The following is a 16,653-nucleotide window of genomic DNA, read 5'->3' on the forward strand; positions in this document are numbered from 1 at the left end:
CACAGACTGAGTGGGAAATAGTAACTGGATTACCTTTGAAGGGAGTCATTGCCCTGTGGGATAGGAAGAAAAGAGAGAAAAGTCTTTTTGAGATTCATGAAAGTGCTCTCAGCCAAGTAAAATCTGAAAATAGCCTCCATGTGGTATTGACCCACATGGTCATTGACTTGACCCCTAAGGGTCGTAAAGGGAGATGCTAGAGGAGGCTTTGGCTGCAAAGATGCTAAAGGTCAGGAGTGTACTTTCAGGGTTTGCTGCTTTATGTTTAAAGACTAGGTCTGTGTTTTGATAAATGAACTTGCTAATAGTCACCACTCGAATTGTTGCTTCCAGCTCTCTGTTTTAAATAAGGAGATTCAGCCAGTAGTAATGGGAGGAGCTGCAAATGACTTCCCTAGTTGGGAGTGCCTGCTTGTTTTTCCATCTGCCTGGGCATGCTGGATGTGCAGGCTACACTCACAGACTCACACATCTGAGGAGAGAGCCTAAGGGAGCCCTTGATCTGTATATTTATATAGGAGGTGTGTATTAATATATGAGGGGCATTCAAGTATCAAAATACTTAGGTAACCATGGGTGAAAAGAGGAAGTCTGTTGCAAGAATTTAAATATACAGAATATACAGTTTTTCATATATTCATTTCATTCTTCATTCATTTGACAAACCTTTATTGAGCACCATCTGTGAGAAGCACTGTGTGATTTCCTGTGAGACATTCTGTTATTTCTAAAAGATGGAAATTATTCTTCCTCTTTCAGAAGCTTACCATTTGATGGGGGTACTATCTGATCATGCACTAAAGCATACAAATCACCCACAGTGAAAGATAATACAGGAATGATATCAAAGGTAGGTGCTGTAGAAATCCAAAGAAGCTAATCTTCACTGCTGGCTCAGAAGACATCAAGAAAGAGAGGCAGAGGGGGAACTGAACAGCAAGTATGGACATGCAAAGAAAATGGTCTCATACCCTGAGAATTGAAAGCAGACTTGTTTATCTGGAAAGTAATCACACAGGAAAGTGTATTGAAATGAAATTGGAAGCTAGGGGTCAGGTTGGGAAGTACCTCCCAAGGTTTCAGAAATTCAGGAGATAAGGGTGATGATAGAGTGTCTGCTAAGCCAGCAATCCATCACTGTATGTTAAGGAAATAAGTTCATACAGAATGTGGCAAAGTTGTGGAAAACATAGCCTCAGGATAAAAGACAGCTCTTAAAATTGAATCAATTAAGAAAATTAAACTATGCTTATTTTTTCACCATGGGCCACTGGAAAGGTCATCATAAACATTGATATAGCTAAATTTTCCTTACTCCAACTCCGAGGTCACCAAGGAAGCTTAAGGCTATAATGTAAGTCTACAGGAGAGGAAGGCTACCTTGGTGAGCTACCTGCCACTCTGGCCTTGCGTGTTGGTTTCTTTAGAGCTTTGTGAACAGGAATAAGTGTCCTCAGTAGGATCTGCTCTTGGGACACTGGCTGAATCTTTAAAGCTTAAGACTAAACCCTAGACTTCGCTGAATTCACCATACTCAGTGGCCCTTTCTCAAGTTCCATGTGGGCAGCTCACCAGATTTCCCTCTGGGCCTCCTGAGGGAATACCTCATCATTCAAGATACTCAGTTTCAGGTAATGGAAAAGTTTATTTTATAGACCTGATTGTGTATGGCATATGTAAATAATCAAGAAGTGAATAGAATAAAATAGGCTTACACTAAAAGACCCTAAATGTTTACATTTTTTTGATGATTCAAGAACCACTTCCTCAAAATATCCAGAATATATTAGAATTCTTAAAACACAACAGAAAACAAATAACCTAATGGAAAAAAAAATGGGTAAGATCATCGAACAGGCACTTCACCAAGAGGATATCTGGATGACACGGGAGCACATAAAAAGTTGTCAACAGCACTAATAATTAAGGAAATGCTGATTAAAACCGATGAGCTACCACTGATTATAATGGCTAAAAGCAAAAAACCCTGATAATGTCACATGGTGACAAGGATGCAGAGCAACTCAAACTCTAGGCATTGCAGGTAAGAATGCAAAAAGTTTGCTGTTTTTTTTTTAAGTTAAATATGCACAAACCATATGATCCAGGAATTCCATTCCTGGATATTCACCCAAGTGAAATGAAAACTTATTTTCACATAAAAATGTATACACGCATGTTTATAGCCACTGTAGTCATCATCACCAAAAACTTGAAACAAGCCAAATGTCCTTCTGGGAAAGATGGAAGGCAAAAGGAGAAGAGGGTGGCAAAGGATGAGATGGTTAGACACCATTACTAACTCAATGGACACGAACCTGAGAAAACTCCAGGAGATAGTGAAGGACAGGGAAGCCTAGCAAGCCACAGTCCATGGGGTCAAAGAGTCAGACATGACTTAACAACTGTGTTCAGTTGTTAACAAACAAAAATCACTTCAAAATTTTACAGTAATTTAGAGGCAACAAACATTATGATCAATTAGTGTCATCAGGTGGTACCATAGAAAAATATATCATATGTTTTCTTCCACATATTAAGATTCCAGATAAAGTGAGGATTTTATGCTACCACAAACATCAGAAAATGTGCAAGCTGTTCATTGATGCTTATGTTAACCATGTTGTGTATGTAAGAGTGCCCTGTGTCTAAGCATATAGGTACTGAGTATGAAATGTAGGTTTTGAAGGAGCGGAAGGGTGAAGTATGTGAATGGGAGAAGCACGAAAAGGTCTGCATATAGAATGAATGAAAGAGTCTCTGTCAGTGTTGGCTTCAACCCCAGGACAAAGTGAAGCAGTGCCTTCATAGGTGTTGGAATAAAAGATTTTTTAATTACAGCTTAAAACCACAGAATGTCTTTAAAAACTGGTCTCTTTAGGGGTTCAGGAGGTACTGTTTTTTAGATGAACTTAAGAGAGTTGACAGACTGAAAGAACTGGCAGGGCAGGAGATACTGCCAGAGGAAGCTAGCTCCTTACATGGGTGCAGTCTTTGTCATTTGCTGTCCTCCATACACGAACACTTGACTTGGTGTGACCCAGCCTCTCTACTCTGAAGCAGCAAAAGTTCTTCGGCTCCAAATCTATTCCCATATTCCCAAAAGTGCTTGTTAGGCATGGGAAAGCCACTAACTAGATTAAAAGAGGCTTAATTTTACCAGCAGGTGGCAACAGAGGTAATTGTGTCTCTGGAAAGATTAAACTTCTGTTACCTTTTTTTTTTTTTTTTAGTTGGAGGCTAATTACTTTACAATATTGTAGTGGTTTTTGTCATACATTGACATGAATTAGCCATGGATTTACATGTATTCCCCATCCCGATCCCCCCTCCCACCTCCCTCTCGACCCTTTGGCTCTTCCCAGTGCACCAGGTCCAAGCGCTTGTCTCATGCATCCAACCTGGGCTGGTGATCTGTTTCACCCTAGATAATATACCTGTTTCGATGCTGTTCTCTTGAAACATCCCACCCTCAAACTTCTGTTACTTTATAAACCAGAGATGGGAATCTTCAGAAGTTGATTTGGCCCCAGCTTCACTTTCCCCTGCCTTACACTAGCATACTATGAGTTGGCATTGTTCAAGCCAGAATACTATAGCCAGACACATAAACTTTTCCTCCCTGAGCTGCTTCTGCACTCTCTTTTCTGAGTGTCTCCTCTAAGTTTGATGTATTCGTGGAAAAATTAGAAATAATAGCAAAATCATGTTTAGTATCATAAATTATATTTATTTGTGGTTCAGAGAAGCTTGAAAGGTGAAATAAAACCCTGCTTTCAAATATAACCTCCTGACATTATGAAATAAGCTAACCCAAACTCTCAAAGAGCAAAAATGAAGCAATCAGACTGATTTTGAATGTCCAAGAGACTCTAAGTTCCTAAGAGAATTTCTCTGACTGTTGTTAATTCCTTTCATACAGGAGAAAACCTGTAGTTTTCAATGGAAAAATGAACTTTTTATTCATACACCGGTAATTTCAAAGGTCAGTGGAACAAGATAGTGTACTGTGTTTCCACTGGACAGCAAAGTGTTGCAAGAATGTTTCACCTGACTATTCTCACCCTAAAACTTACCAACTGTCTGTACTTCTTCCTGCTTTGCCAGCTTTCTCTGGTTCTCTTTCCCTGTGGAGAGGTTCCTAACTCCTAGTTTCATCTCCACAATCTATCTGTTCTTCTGTGGTTCCTCACTCCCTTTGTTTTTATTTGTTGTTGTTTTTTAACAATCTCTCTCTTATGACTGAAAGGAAATTTGGAATACATATTTAGAAAAATAAAAACTATGCTGTATTTCTTGGTAAGGCTCATTTCAATTTCATATTTCTAAAAACCAGAAATAAATTATTTTTTCATTTATTTAACTTAAAATATTTAAATATATTATGTGATTCAAAATTCCAGTGATACATCCTTCTATAATTCAAAAGGATGAAAGGGGATTTGGTGTTTCTATAGCAATTATGGGAGGAGAATATTGCTGACGAAAATAAAACTGGAAAATGTGCCCCTGAAAAAAAAAATCCGGTGATACAAAAAGGTAAAAATGTTCTTTCATACCCCTTTTCCCAGTCACATAGTTCTCTTTTGGAGCACCTAATGCTATTATTTTCTGATAAATATTGCCAGAGACATTATATGCATTTATATGCAGTTAAACATATATATTTATGTGTGTGCATATGTATATATATGTGTGTATTTATACATTCTTTATTTTTCTTATTTCTACACAAATCATAGCATACTTTATACAAAAGCACCCTACTTCTTCTATTTTATTATTTTTACTTACCTTAATATCTTAGCAATCATTCCCCATCAATCCAGAAACAATTCTGCTGGAGAACTCTAATGAATCTCAAGAGGTTCTTGTTTCTGAAACATTTGTTTAGGGCCTGCATACACTTTTCTCCTTATTTCCTGTTTTCCTAACCATTTATTAGGCTAAGGCTTCTTAGAGAAATGTCATGCTGGAATTTTTTTCTTCTAAAGGGGGAAATAATTCTAGAATTTGACAGTAGTCATCAAAGTAACCAACCAGGTTCAGATGGTAAAAAATCTGCCTGCAATGTGGGACACCTGGGTTTGATCCCTAGGTTGTAAACATCCCCTGGAGAAGGGCTTGGCAACCCACTCCAGTATTCTAGCCTGGAGAATTCCATGGACAGAGGAGACTGGCAGGCTATAGTACATGTGGTTGCAGAGTTGGACATGACTGAGCGACTTTCACCTTCTTTGACATCTTTTACATCTTTTATATGCTCTCTCAGTGTTGGTGGCTGATTCTAGAACACTGCCCATTTGTTCCCTTTGAATCAGATATCACCAACTGATATTATGGGCAAAATCTCCAACTGAAACTGGCAAAATTCATAGGGCACTCCCCATCACGATTCAAATAGATTCCTCAAAACCACTTCCCAGAACTAACCAATATCCTACAAGTAAAGAAGCACTTCAAGTCATAAAACCTATAATAGAGGATTACAAAGCTCAAGGCTTCATTATCCCTTGTACTAGTCCCTGTAATACTACTATTTTACCAGTGAAAAAACAGTAAAAACTGAGAGTGTAGGTTGTCCAGGACCTTCAAGAAATTAACATTGTTATTCCTCAACGACTTGTTGTTCTTAACCCTCAATGGAAGCAAATTATTTTCTGTAATTGATTTATGCAGTGTATTATTTAGTATTCCAGTTGATAAAGCTAGCCAATACCTTTTTGCCTTCACTTGGGAAGAAAAACAATTTACTTGGACAGCAGTTCTTCACTGTTGTGTTGAGAGTCCTTCCTATTTCTCACAAACTCTGAAGGCTGATCTTGATAATATAAAGTTCCCTAGATGTTCTACTTCGTTGCAATATGTGGGTGATTTGCTTCTTTGATCTCCTCAAGCCTCCTCACAGGAAGACAGAATACACCTGCTAAAACTTTTAGCCCTAAAGAGACATGAGGTGGCCAAAGAAAAATTGCAGTTTTCCCAAATCCAGGTCTGATATTTAGGGCATCTGAAACTGGAACAAAGGCTACACCTATATCCAGGTAGACTTCATGGTTTCCTAAGTTTCCCCAAACCCCAAACTAAGTACCAATTGCAAGATTTCTCAAGCTAGTTGATTACTGCTGAAATTGGATTCCAGATTCCTTTTCTATAGTCAACCTGTGTGTGTGTGTTTGTGTGTATGTGTGCACTCAGTCGCTCAGTCATGTCTGATTCTTTGTGACCCTATGGACTGTAGCACACCAGGTTTTTCTGTCCACAGGATTTTCCAGGCAAGAATATTGGAGTGGGTTGCCATTTCCTCCTGCAGCCAAACCTCTGTATGTTTTTAAAATAGTAACAACCCCAGCCCAATTTTATAGGAAGAATTGGACTACATAGCTTTTAAGACCTTGAAGGAGGGTTTGATGAACCCATCTGCCCTTTGGCATCCCAATTATTAGGAATGCCCTTGTATATGAAAGGAAGGTAGTGCCCCTGGTACACCCACCCCAGAACATGGAGACCACCATTGATCCATAGGGTTTTCTAGCCAGCAACTGAACCCTGTGACATGGGGATACATCCCTACCTGGCAGACTCCTCTTGAACTTTATAATGATCAAAGAACCCATTTTACTGATCAGGTACTTGACAAGTCTATGTTGTTTGTCAAATTTTCAATAAATACCACAAAATATGTGGGAAAATGCAATAAAAATAGAAACAAATTTCCTTACTTAATATGATTATATTCTTTTCAGCTCAAAACAGCACTAATGGGCAAACATTCTCCCTCAATTCTGAAATAAGAGAAAGACATCCACAGTTATCACTATTACTTAACTTGTACTGGTTCTGGCCAATAAACTTAACAAAATAAAGAAAATAGAGTTTGCATTAGTTTGCTAGGGCTGCCATAACAATATACCATAGACTGGGGTGGCTTAAGAACAAATTAATTTTCTCACAGTTCTGGAGGCTAGAAGTCCAAGATTAAGGTACAGTAGGGTCAGTTTTTGGTGAGGTCTCTCTTCCTGGCTTGCAGATGCCTGATTTTTCATTGCACCCTTATATGGTATTGAGAGAGCAAACTCTCTGGTGTCTCTTCTGATAAGACACTAATCCTATTGGAACTGGGCTTTCTCAACCTTATGACTTCACTTAATCTGAATTATTTCCTTAGAAGCCCCATGTCCAAATAAAGCCACAATGAGGGCTAGGTGTTCAACATATGATTTTTTGAAGGACACATTCAGTCCATAAGAGAGACATACACTATGGAAAGGAGATAAAATTATCATTACTGAGTCACAAGGTTCTTCTGTCCATAGAATTTTCCAGGCAAGAATACTGGAGTGAGTTGCCATTTCCTACTCCAAGGGATCTTCCTGACCCAGTGATCAAACCCATGTCTCTAGTGTCTCCTGTATTGGCAGGCAGATTCTTCACCACTGAGTCATTTGGGATCATGCACAATATGGTGACTCTATTACAAATAATGTGAAAATTCACTGAGGTGGTGAGATACACACTGGGTACAAAAAACCAAAGCCATGTAACAGTAACCACTCAGAAGAGATAGAAGGAAAGATCCCACTTAATATAGCAGCAATAAAAATAAATAAAAACACCAAGAGATGAACTTAAGAAACGTGTGAGCTTTTTATGAAGAAAATATCCAGTTGCTTCTAAGGATGAAAATGAATCCTTTATCAAATGAAAATTATCTGTAAAGAGACTCAACCATATAAAGATGTCTACTCTCTCTAGGTCAGCCTATATGTTTAATGCAATTCTAATAAAAATTCCTACATGATGTTTTTTGGGACAAAATTTATCCTAAAGTTCATATAGAAATAAAAGTAAGAATAGAAGAATTGTAAAAAACGGGAATGAAGATGGCTGTGTGGTGAAAATTCAGAAAGACAGGCCTTCTCATATCTCGGGGGTTATAAACCCTAAAAAGGGCAGTCTTACAATATTTATTAAACTTACAAATGCACATATCCTTCAATCCAGCAATTCTGCTTCTAGGAATTTATCCTTCAGACATATGCTTCTATATGCAAAATGACATATGAACAAGGTTATGATTTAAACTATTTTAGTACTTTGAGATAGTAGGGCCTACTTTATAGCAGTGGTGTTGAGCACCAAGAGTGTGGTTCCAGTGTCAGTGAGGACTAGAAGAGATTCATCCCCAATCTGGAGAAGTGTTTCTTCAAGCCAATAAAAAGAGAAAATTGTAAAGAATCCCCATAGCTCCTGGAGCCCTGTCATTGATTGAAAGGATATTGGAGAGGCTATTAGAGGGCTGAGAAAGTGTCTGAAGCACTTAGGTTTGTAACAATGTCTTCTCCAATGTCCAAGCTCTTTACAGTAATAGTAGAAAATAGACAGCTTTGGTTTCATTTAGGAATCTTCATTTGTTGGAGTTGAAGATTAAGAGTTTTTGTGGTCTTTCTTTTAGGTGACTCATCTACTGTGTGAGAAAGCTGTTTGCCAGATTAACTAAATCTGGAGTGGATATAGTTTCCCATTTCATTCTGGTCCTTTTTACTAGAAAGGAAAGGTCTCAGTTCAGCCCATTAGCAAACATAAAGTTAAAAGATACCTGTGTAGAATAAACATCTCAAGGGAAGACTAGAATTTTCCTTAAAAATAATCTGAAGTCAATTGTCATACTAATGAACAGGCTCAGACTATTGTGTGCAATCCTGAATTTTGTTCCAATCAACAGGCTTTGGAAAAGCCTTAGGAACTGCTTGATGAAGTCACCTAGCAATTGTCTAAGCCTGATATACTAAGTTAGTGGGCTGGTCTCCTGGTTATAATTTCTAGAAAACTTTCAGTATTTTCCTATTTAGCGGTTTTCATCCAATGCTGGGCCTGGCCTTCACCAACAAGCATATGAATTAGCTGTTGTAAGTCAGAGAAACTAGGTTGATAATTTTGAATCACTATATCAAAATTGCTCAGCAACTCTGTAAGGATCTTAAGTTATCTTGGTAAAATCTTGGACTATGGCTTGCAATTCAGCTTTAGTCCAGAAAATATAAGAAAGTAAGAGTTTAGTTTCTAGATCCCTTTTCCAAAGGAATGGGCCAAAGCCTTCTCAACTAGCTTCAGCTGCAAAAATCTGACCTCAAAATAAGACTGAAATACCAAACAAGTACTTGTATACAGAAAGAAAAAGGCCTTACTGAGAAAGAACAAAGCCTTAAAACAGTTCTTGAATGAAACCTGGAGAGCTTTAAAAGCAAAAGGGGGCATAAGTGTGGGTCCAGAAGAAAGACATACCTTTAAACTCCAGGGTCAGTGAGAAAAGCAGTGAACCCAATGGGCTCAATCATGGATACTGATCATACCTGTTCACTCACCAGCTCCCAAGCTGTCAGGGGTCTACTCTGGTCCCTGTACAGGCCAACAAAATGTAGGCCTAAAACAAATAGACTGTCAATGATTTCTTCAGCAAAAAAAAAAGGGGGTGGGGGTTATTCAGGATCAGCAGAGAATTGCAACTTTGTTTTTGCAACCATGGTGGGCCATGTGCCAGTTCCTACACAGGAAGGGAAAGAGAGCCTGCTAATACAGAGAAAAAGGAAGCTGGGAGCATTGTAGTAAATCGAGTCCATGGCTTTTCATTGGCTGAGTCCTTGTCAGGAAATAAGAGGGGTTTTTCCTGTTGGGCTCTGCTATGGTCAAAGGGCATGAGAGCTCCCCCTTCTGGTCTCCCCACTCTATTTAACTGAGGTTTCTGTTCATTAGTTTTCTTACAGGTATTGATGATATCAGAGATTTTCTTCTTTTTCTATTTCCCAGGAAAAAAACTTATGAGCATTAGAATAATCCATTCCTTAATGATGTAGTAGAATTTCCTGTGAATTCAACTGGTCCTGATGCTTTCTTATTTTCCAGTTGTTTGGAGGATATTACTTCTTTAAAAATTTTGCTATTTTTTTAATGGTAATTTGTTTGTGTACATATCCTATTGTTTTCTAGAGACATTTTAAATAATTTTTATTTTTATAAAAGTATGTATTTACTAGGATTTCATATTTATTTGCATAATTTTGAGAAAGGTAGTCCCTATGTTTATTTTAACTTCCCTTGTTTTGATAATGCAGTTATTGTCCTCCTTTATAATTTTTTTATTTTCTTATTGTATGTATTTGTGTTTTGCCTTAAGTTAAGTACATTATTTTTTTCCTACAAGGGAATAGCCCTTAGATGTAATGTACCCTACTGTTTTTTTGTTTGTTTGTTTTGGGTTAAGAAATTTCTGCTTTAATTTTGATTTCCACTTTCTTTAGTTTTATTATTATCCCTGGTATCATTCAGTTCTTTTTATTAACTCCTTGAGTTGGATGTTACCTTTTTCATTTTTAGCCTTTTTATTATTTGATATATGTAAGGCTGTGGGCTTCCCAGGTGGTGCAAGTGGTAAAGAACCTGCCTGCCAATGCAGGAGACGTAAGAGACACAGGTTCAATCTCTGGGTCAGGAAGATCCCCTAGAGGAGGGCATGGAAACCCACTCCAATATTCTTGCCTAGAGAACCCCCATGGACAGAGGAGTTTGGTGGGCTACAGTCCATAAGGTCACAGAGTCAGACATGACTGAGGCAACTTAGCACGCACTTAGCACACTCACAAGCCTATTAATTTTTCTCTGAGTAGTACCTTAATTTCACACTATAGGTTCTGGTGTGCAGTTATTTCTAAATGTTTTTAGCACATAAGTGAATTAATCATTGTCTTTATAGCACACTCTCATCATTGGTCAATGCATAGCTTTCTTTTATTTACTTAATTGTTTATTCTGCTAGCTTTTAAAATGTTATCATTTTTAATGCTCGCTTCGGCAGAACATATACTAAAATTGGAATGATACAGAGAAGATTAGCATGGCCCCTGCGCAAGGATGACACGCAAATTTGTGAAGCGTTCCATATTTTTTGGAATATTACTCAGCCATTAAAAAGAATTCATTTGAATCAGTTCTAATGAGATGGATGAAACTGGAGCCCATTATACAGGGTGAAGTAAGATAAAGATAAAGATAAAAGACCATTACAGTATACTAACACATATATATGGAATTTAGAAAGATGGTAACGATAACCCTATATGCAAAACAGAAAAAGAGACACAGATGTATAGAACAGACTTTTGGACTCTGTGGGAGAAGGCGAGGGTGGGATGTTTCAAGAGAACAGCATCGAAACATGTATATTATCTAGGGTGAAACAGATCACCAGCCCAGGTTGGATGCATGAGACAAGTGCTTGGACCTGGTGCACTGGGAAGACCCAGAGGGATCAGGTGGAGAGGGAGGTGGGAGGGGGGACCGGGATGGGGAATACATGTAAATCCATGGCTAATTCATGTCAATGTATGACAAAAACCACTATAATATTGTAAAGTAATTAGCCTCCAACTAATAAAAATAAATGAAAAAAAATTAAAAATGAAATATTATCATTTTTATAATTATGAACCCACCATTCTCAAGACTATTTTGGATGGTGGGTCCATAATTATAAAAATGATAACTTTTAAAATAGCCTGTATGGTCCTTCCTGTCTCCTCTCTGCTTCCTCCCCCAGCTCAATCAGAGATAGGCATTATCCTGACTTCTTAATTTTTCATTTCCTTGCTTTTCTTTTTATATAGTTTGATATCATCTATCTATCCCATGTCTATTCCTAAAATAGATTTTATTGTAGATTTAAAACTTTTCATTATTTTCTATTCTGTAATTTTGATACTGATTTCCTCTTTGACCCAAGAGTTGTTTCAAAAAGAGGTGTTTTTTTTTTTTTTCTTTATTTTTTAGGTCTTAGGGTATTTTGTTTGTTTTGCTATCTTGATTCATTATTAAGATTCTAGGTTTAAAAAAAAAGATTCTAGGTTTATAGGTTTGTGATCACAGAATGTTTTCTGCACTATTTTAAATTTTGGAATTTATTAATGTTTTTCTTTGGCTTAAAATATGGCCAATTGTAACTGCCACCCAACTCATATAGAAACAGCATACAGTCTATGTCTAGTATATAGTTTGATATGTATGAATCAGATCTACCTCACTAATTATGTGATTAGTTATTATTCTCTTTTGTTTCTACTTAATCTGTCATGGGGGACAGAACTAAAATTTCCTGCTATGGAACTATTTCTTTTTCATTCTGTGTTCCATGAATTTTGCTTTATAATTGTTGATTCCCTGCTAGTTAGTGTTCTAACTTTTTGAAAATTATATTGTTAAAACATTATAAAGTATCATTCCTTGACTTCCTTAAGCTTTTCTTTTTTTAATGTTGAGGTTATGACCCATTGCATTTGCCAGTATTATTCTGTCCACCCTTTTATTCTCACATGTTCTAATTCCTTCATTTTAAGTAGGTCTCTATATAGTCTATAGGTGAATTTTGCTTTGTGATCCAATTTGAAAATCTTTTCCTCATCTTTGACTTCTGTTATGTATTGAATTATATTCCCCAAAATGTGTATGTTGAGTTTCTAATGTCCAGTTCCTCAGAATGTGATCTTATTTGGAAACTGGGTCATTGAAAATGTAATTAGTTAAGATGAAATCATACGGGAAGGTAGGCCCCTACTCCAGTATGACTGGTGTTCTTATGAAAGGGGAAAATGTGGACACAGATATATAGGGATAATGCCATGTCAGGAATGAAGTTATGCTGCCACAGTTCAAGGAATTATGAAAAACTAGGCATAAGGCCTGGAATAGGCCCTTCTCTAGACCCTTCAGAGAGATCATGGCCCTGCCAACTTACCTCAGACTTCTAGATGCCAGAATTATAAGACAATACATTTCTGTTGACTGAGCCAATCAGTTTGCAGTACTTTGTTATACCAGCCTTGACAAATTAATACAACTTCTTTGTAAATATCAGTTGATTTCTCATTATTAGAATTTTATATTAATTTAAAAAATCTTTCATACGCCTTTATAAGTAAAAATTTATGGCAAATCGCTGAGTACCAGACATTGTAAGTGTTAACAGGACCTATAGGTGACCCCCTAAAATGTTCCAAATCCTTACAACCCTAAGAAAAACCAGAGTAGCTTATACCTGTTCTAACACTGGCATCCTCCAAAATTCTCAAGTGAGCAAGCTAAAAGCCAGCCATCTGTTTAACACGTCCTTTTCTTTTCCAGATTGTGAGACTTATATGAATCAAAGAACTGAAACCAATGAGTCTCTCCAGAAAAAGGAAAGTAAACCTAGACTTCCTGTCTGTAACCTGACACAGAGATACTGGGACTTGCCTGACCATTTGTAAAAATGAAGCAACTTCTACTTCCTCCAGTAAGGGTAACTCTCTTGCCTAACTGTAAAGGGCTATTAAGAAAATGAGGGCACTTAAGGGCCCTAATTGAGATAAGATCTAGATCGTTCTCATCTTGAGCATTAATTTGTAATTTAGCTGTCCATGCTCTTTCTGTCAACCAACAAGTTTTTGTTTTGTGTTTTTACTTTGGTTATCAATATTTAACTGCAATTTATTAAGCAAAGCTAGAAGGCAGAAGCAGCAGACTGGGTGGGCTCTGCAGTTAAGGATGACTTGGTGTTACACTCCAGAGATGCTCTTGTTGCTGGCCTTTGAGAGACAGCACAGGATCCAGAAATGGCTTTAAATATTCTCCCTTCATTCCTTCCCTTCATCCTTGCACTTCTTCCCTCCCAAGCCCAGTTGCCATGGAGAATACCAGATATAGAATTTGAAGACAACAGTAGCAAAACTTTCAAACTGAAAATACGGACATCTAGTCCATACTTAGTATCAGCAATTTTGGTAGTTTCTAAACTCTGGCAGTAATGGCCTCTGTAGAAAGAGAGATAATGACTGAACTGGAGATGAGAATTTCCCTATGTAAAATATGTAACACACATCTTATCTAAATTTATCTTCCGAATGGGAAAATAAAAACTTTACCACACTGGTTATCAACTTGACCACTGTAAAGAATAAAATATAACTCAAAGGAAAAATAAGCAAAAAAAGTTTTACTTGATTCTATATAAGCACTTATGTCAGTATTTTTAAAACAAATTATTTTTTATTAGAGCAATTTTAGGTTCAAAACAAGATTGAGTGGCAAAGGCAGAGAGTTCCATATACCCCTTTTCTTCACACAGTACAATCTTGCCCAAGCTTGACATCCATACTGCACCCCAGTTGTACAGTTGATAAGCCTACAATGATACTACGTCACCTAAAGTTCATAGTTAATGTTACAGTCCATTCTTGATGTTGTACATTCTGTGGGTTTTGACTAGTGTACAAAATAGTTCCTCTGCCCTAAAGATTCTCTGGGTTTGTCCAATCATCCTTCTCTTCCTCTGTCCCCTGGGAACCACTTACCATTTTGTGTCTCCATAATTTTACGTTTTCCGACATGTCATGTAGTTGGATTCACACAGTGTGTAGTCTTTTTAAAAACTGTTTCTTTCACTTAGAAATATTCATTTAAGTTTCCTCCATATCTTTACATGCCATGACAGCTCACTTCTTTATAATGCTAAATAATATTCCATTATCTAGGTTACTACAGTTTACTTATCCACTCACCTAATGAAGAATAGCTTGGTTGTTTCCAAGTTTTCATAATTATGAATACAGCTACTGTAAATATCTGTGTGCAAGTTTTGTGTGAATGTAAGTGGTCAAATCCTTTGCGTAAATACCGAGGAGACGAGAACAATGGTATGAGTACATTTAATTTTGTGAGAAACAGCTAAATGATCATCTAAATGAACTGTATCATTTTGCACTCCCACCAGCAATGTATGAGAGTTTCTGTTGCTCCACATCCTCACAAGCATTTGATGTTTTCAGTGCTTCAGATTTTGGTAGTTCTAGACAGCATGTTAAAAAGCAGAGACATTACTTTGCCAACATAGGTCCGTCTAGTCAAAGCTATGGTTTTTCCAGTAGTCATGTATGGATGTGAGAGTTGGACTGTAAAGAAAGCTGAGCACTGAAGAATTGATGCTTTTGAAGTGTGGTGTTAGAGAAGACTCTTGAGAGTCCCTTGGACTGCAAGGAGATCCAACCAATCCATCCTAAAGGAAATCAGTCCTGAATATTCATTGGAAGGACTGATGCTGAAGCTGAAACTCCAATACTTTGGCCACCTGATATGAAGAACTGACTCATTTGAAAAGACCCTGATGCTGGGAAAGATTGAAGGTGAGAGGAGAAGCGGACGATAGAGGATGAGATGGTTGGATGGCATCACCGACTCAATGGACATGAGTTTGAGTAAACTCCGAGAGCTGGCTATCAGGGAAGCCTGGCATGCTGCAGTCCATGGGGTCGAAGAGTCAGACACGACTGAGCAACTGAACTGAATAGGTGAATAGTGGTATCTCATCGTTATTTTAGTTTGCAAATCTGTGATAACATACGTGGAACATCTGTTCATATGCTTATTTGCCATCTGTACATCTTCTTTGATGACGTGTCTTTGAGGTCTTTGATCCATTTTTAAAAATTTATTTATTTTTGATCATGTTGGGTCTTTGTTGCCATGCAAGGGCTTTTCACTAATTGCGGCAAGCAGGGGCTACTCTGTAATTTGGTGCATGGGCTTCTCCTTGCAGTGGCTTCTCTTATTGCAGAGTATAGGCTCTAGGGTGCACAGGCTTCAGTAGTTACATTTCCTGAGCTCTAGAGTATAGACTCGGTAGCTGTCGTGCATAGGCTTAGTTGCTCCGTGGCATGTCAGGTCTTCCCAGATCAAGGATCAAACCTCTGTCTCTTACACTGGCAGGCAGATTCTTCACCTCTGAGTCTACAGGGAAGCCTTGGTCCATTTTTTAATGTGATCATTTGTTTTCTTATTGTTGAAAGTTAAGAGTTCTGTGTATATTTTGGATTACAGTCCTTTTTCAGATGTCCACCAAATATTTTTTCCCAGCCTATGCCTTATCTTCACATTCTCTTCACATTTTCTCTCTCAGAGCAGAAGCTTTTAATTTTAATGAAGTTTGGCTAATCAATTATTTCTTTCATGGATTTGTCTTTGGTCTTGAATGTAAAAAAATCACCATACCAAAGGTTATCTAGATGTTCTCCTCTATTATAATCTTCTAGAAGTTTTAGAGTTTTACATTTAACATTTAAGTCTGTAATCCATTTTGAGTTAATATTGTGAAAGGTGTCTGTGTCTACGTTCATTTCTTTGCATATGGATGCCCAGTTATTCCAGAACCATTTGTTTTGTCAAAGATCAGTTGGCTGTATTTCTGGGAATCTATTTCTAGACTCTTTATTCTGTTTCATTGATCTATGTACCTGTTCTTTCCCCAATACCACACTGTCTTGATTAATGTAGCTTTATAGTAAGTCTTGAAGTTGGGTAGTGTCAGTTCTTCAAATGTGTTCTTCTCCTCCAATATCATGTTGACTGTTTGGGTCTTTTGCCTCTCTATATAAAGTTTAGAATCAGTTTGTCAATATCCACAGAATAACTTTCTGGGATTTGTGACTGAGATTGCATTGAATCTATAGATCAAACTTATAAGCTTAGAGTTGTTTATAGCATTTCTTCATTATCTTCTTAATGTCCATGTAGTGATGTTTCCTCTTTCACTTTTGTTATTATTAATAGCAACTGTTTATTATCTTTTTTCTT

General features: G+C 37.4%; 1 protein-coding gene and 1 non-coding gene across 2 annotated transcripts in view; both read left to right on the forward strand.

Annotated features, from left to right (window-relative positions):
• Positions 1-16,653, forward strand: part of GTPBP8 (GTP binding protein 8) — a 251,204-nt gene that overhangs the window by 188,423 nt on the left and 46,128 nt on the right. The window contains exon 6 of the transcript XR_011487193.1: positions 13,171-13,321. The gene's annotated coding sequence lies outside the window, so the exon portion shown is untranslated. The remainder of the gene's footprint in view (positions 1-13,170; positions 13,322-16,653) is intronic.
• LOC139034966 (U6 spliceosomal RNA) lies at positions 10,839-10,943 on the forward strand. Its single transcript, XR_011487527.1, has one exon. It is a non-coding gene; the product is annotated as a U6 spliceosomal RNA (small nuclear RNA).

This window comes from Odocoileus virginianus, chromosome 4 (genome assembly GCF_023699985.2).
Source record: "Odocoileus virginianus isolate 20LAN1187 ecotype Illinois chromosome 4, Ovbor_1.2, whole genome shotgun sequence".
Classification (NCBI taxonomy): domain Eukaryota; kingdom Metazoa; phylum Chordata; class Mammalia; order Artiodactyla; family Cervidae; genus Odocoileus; species Odocoileus virginianus.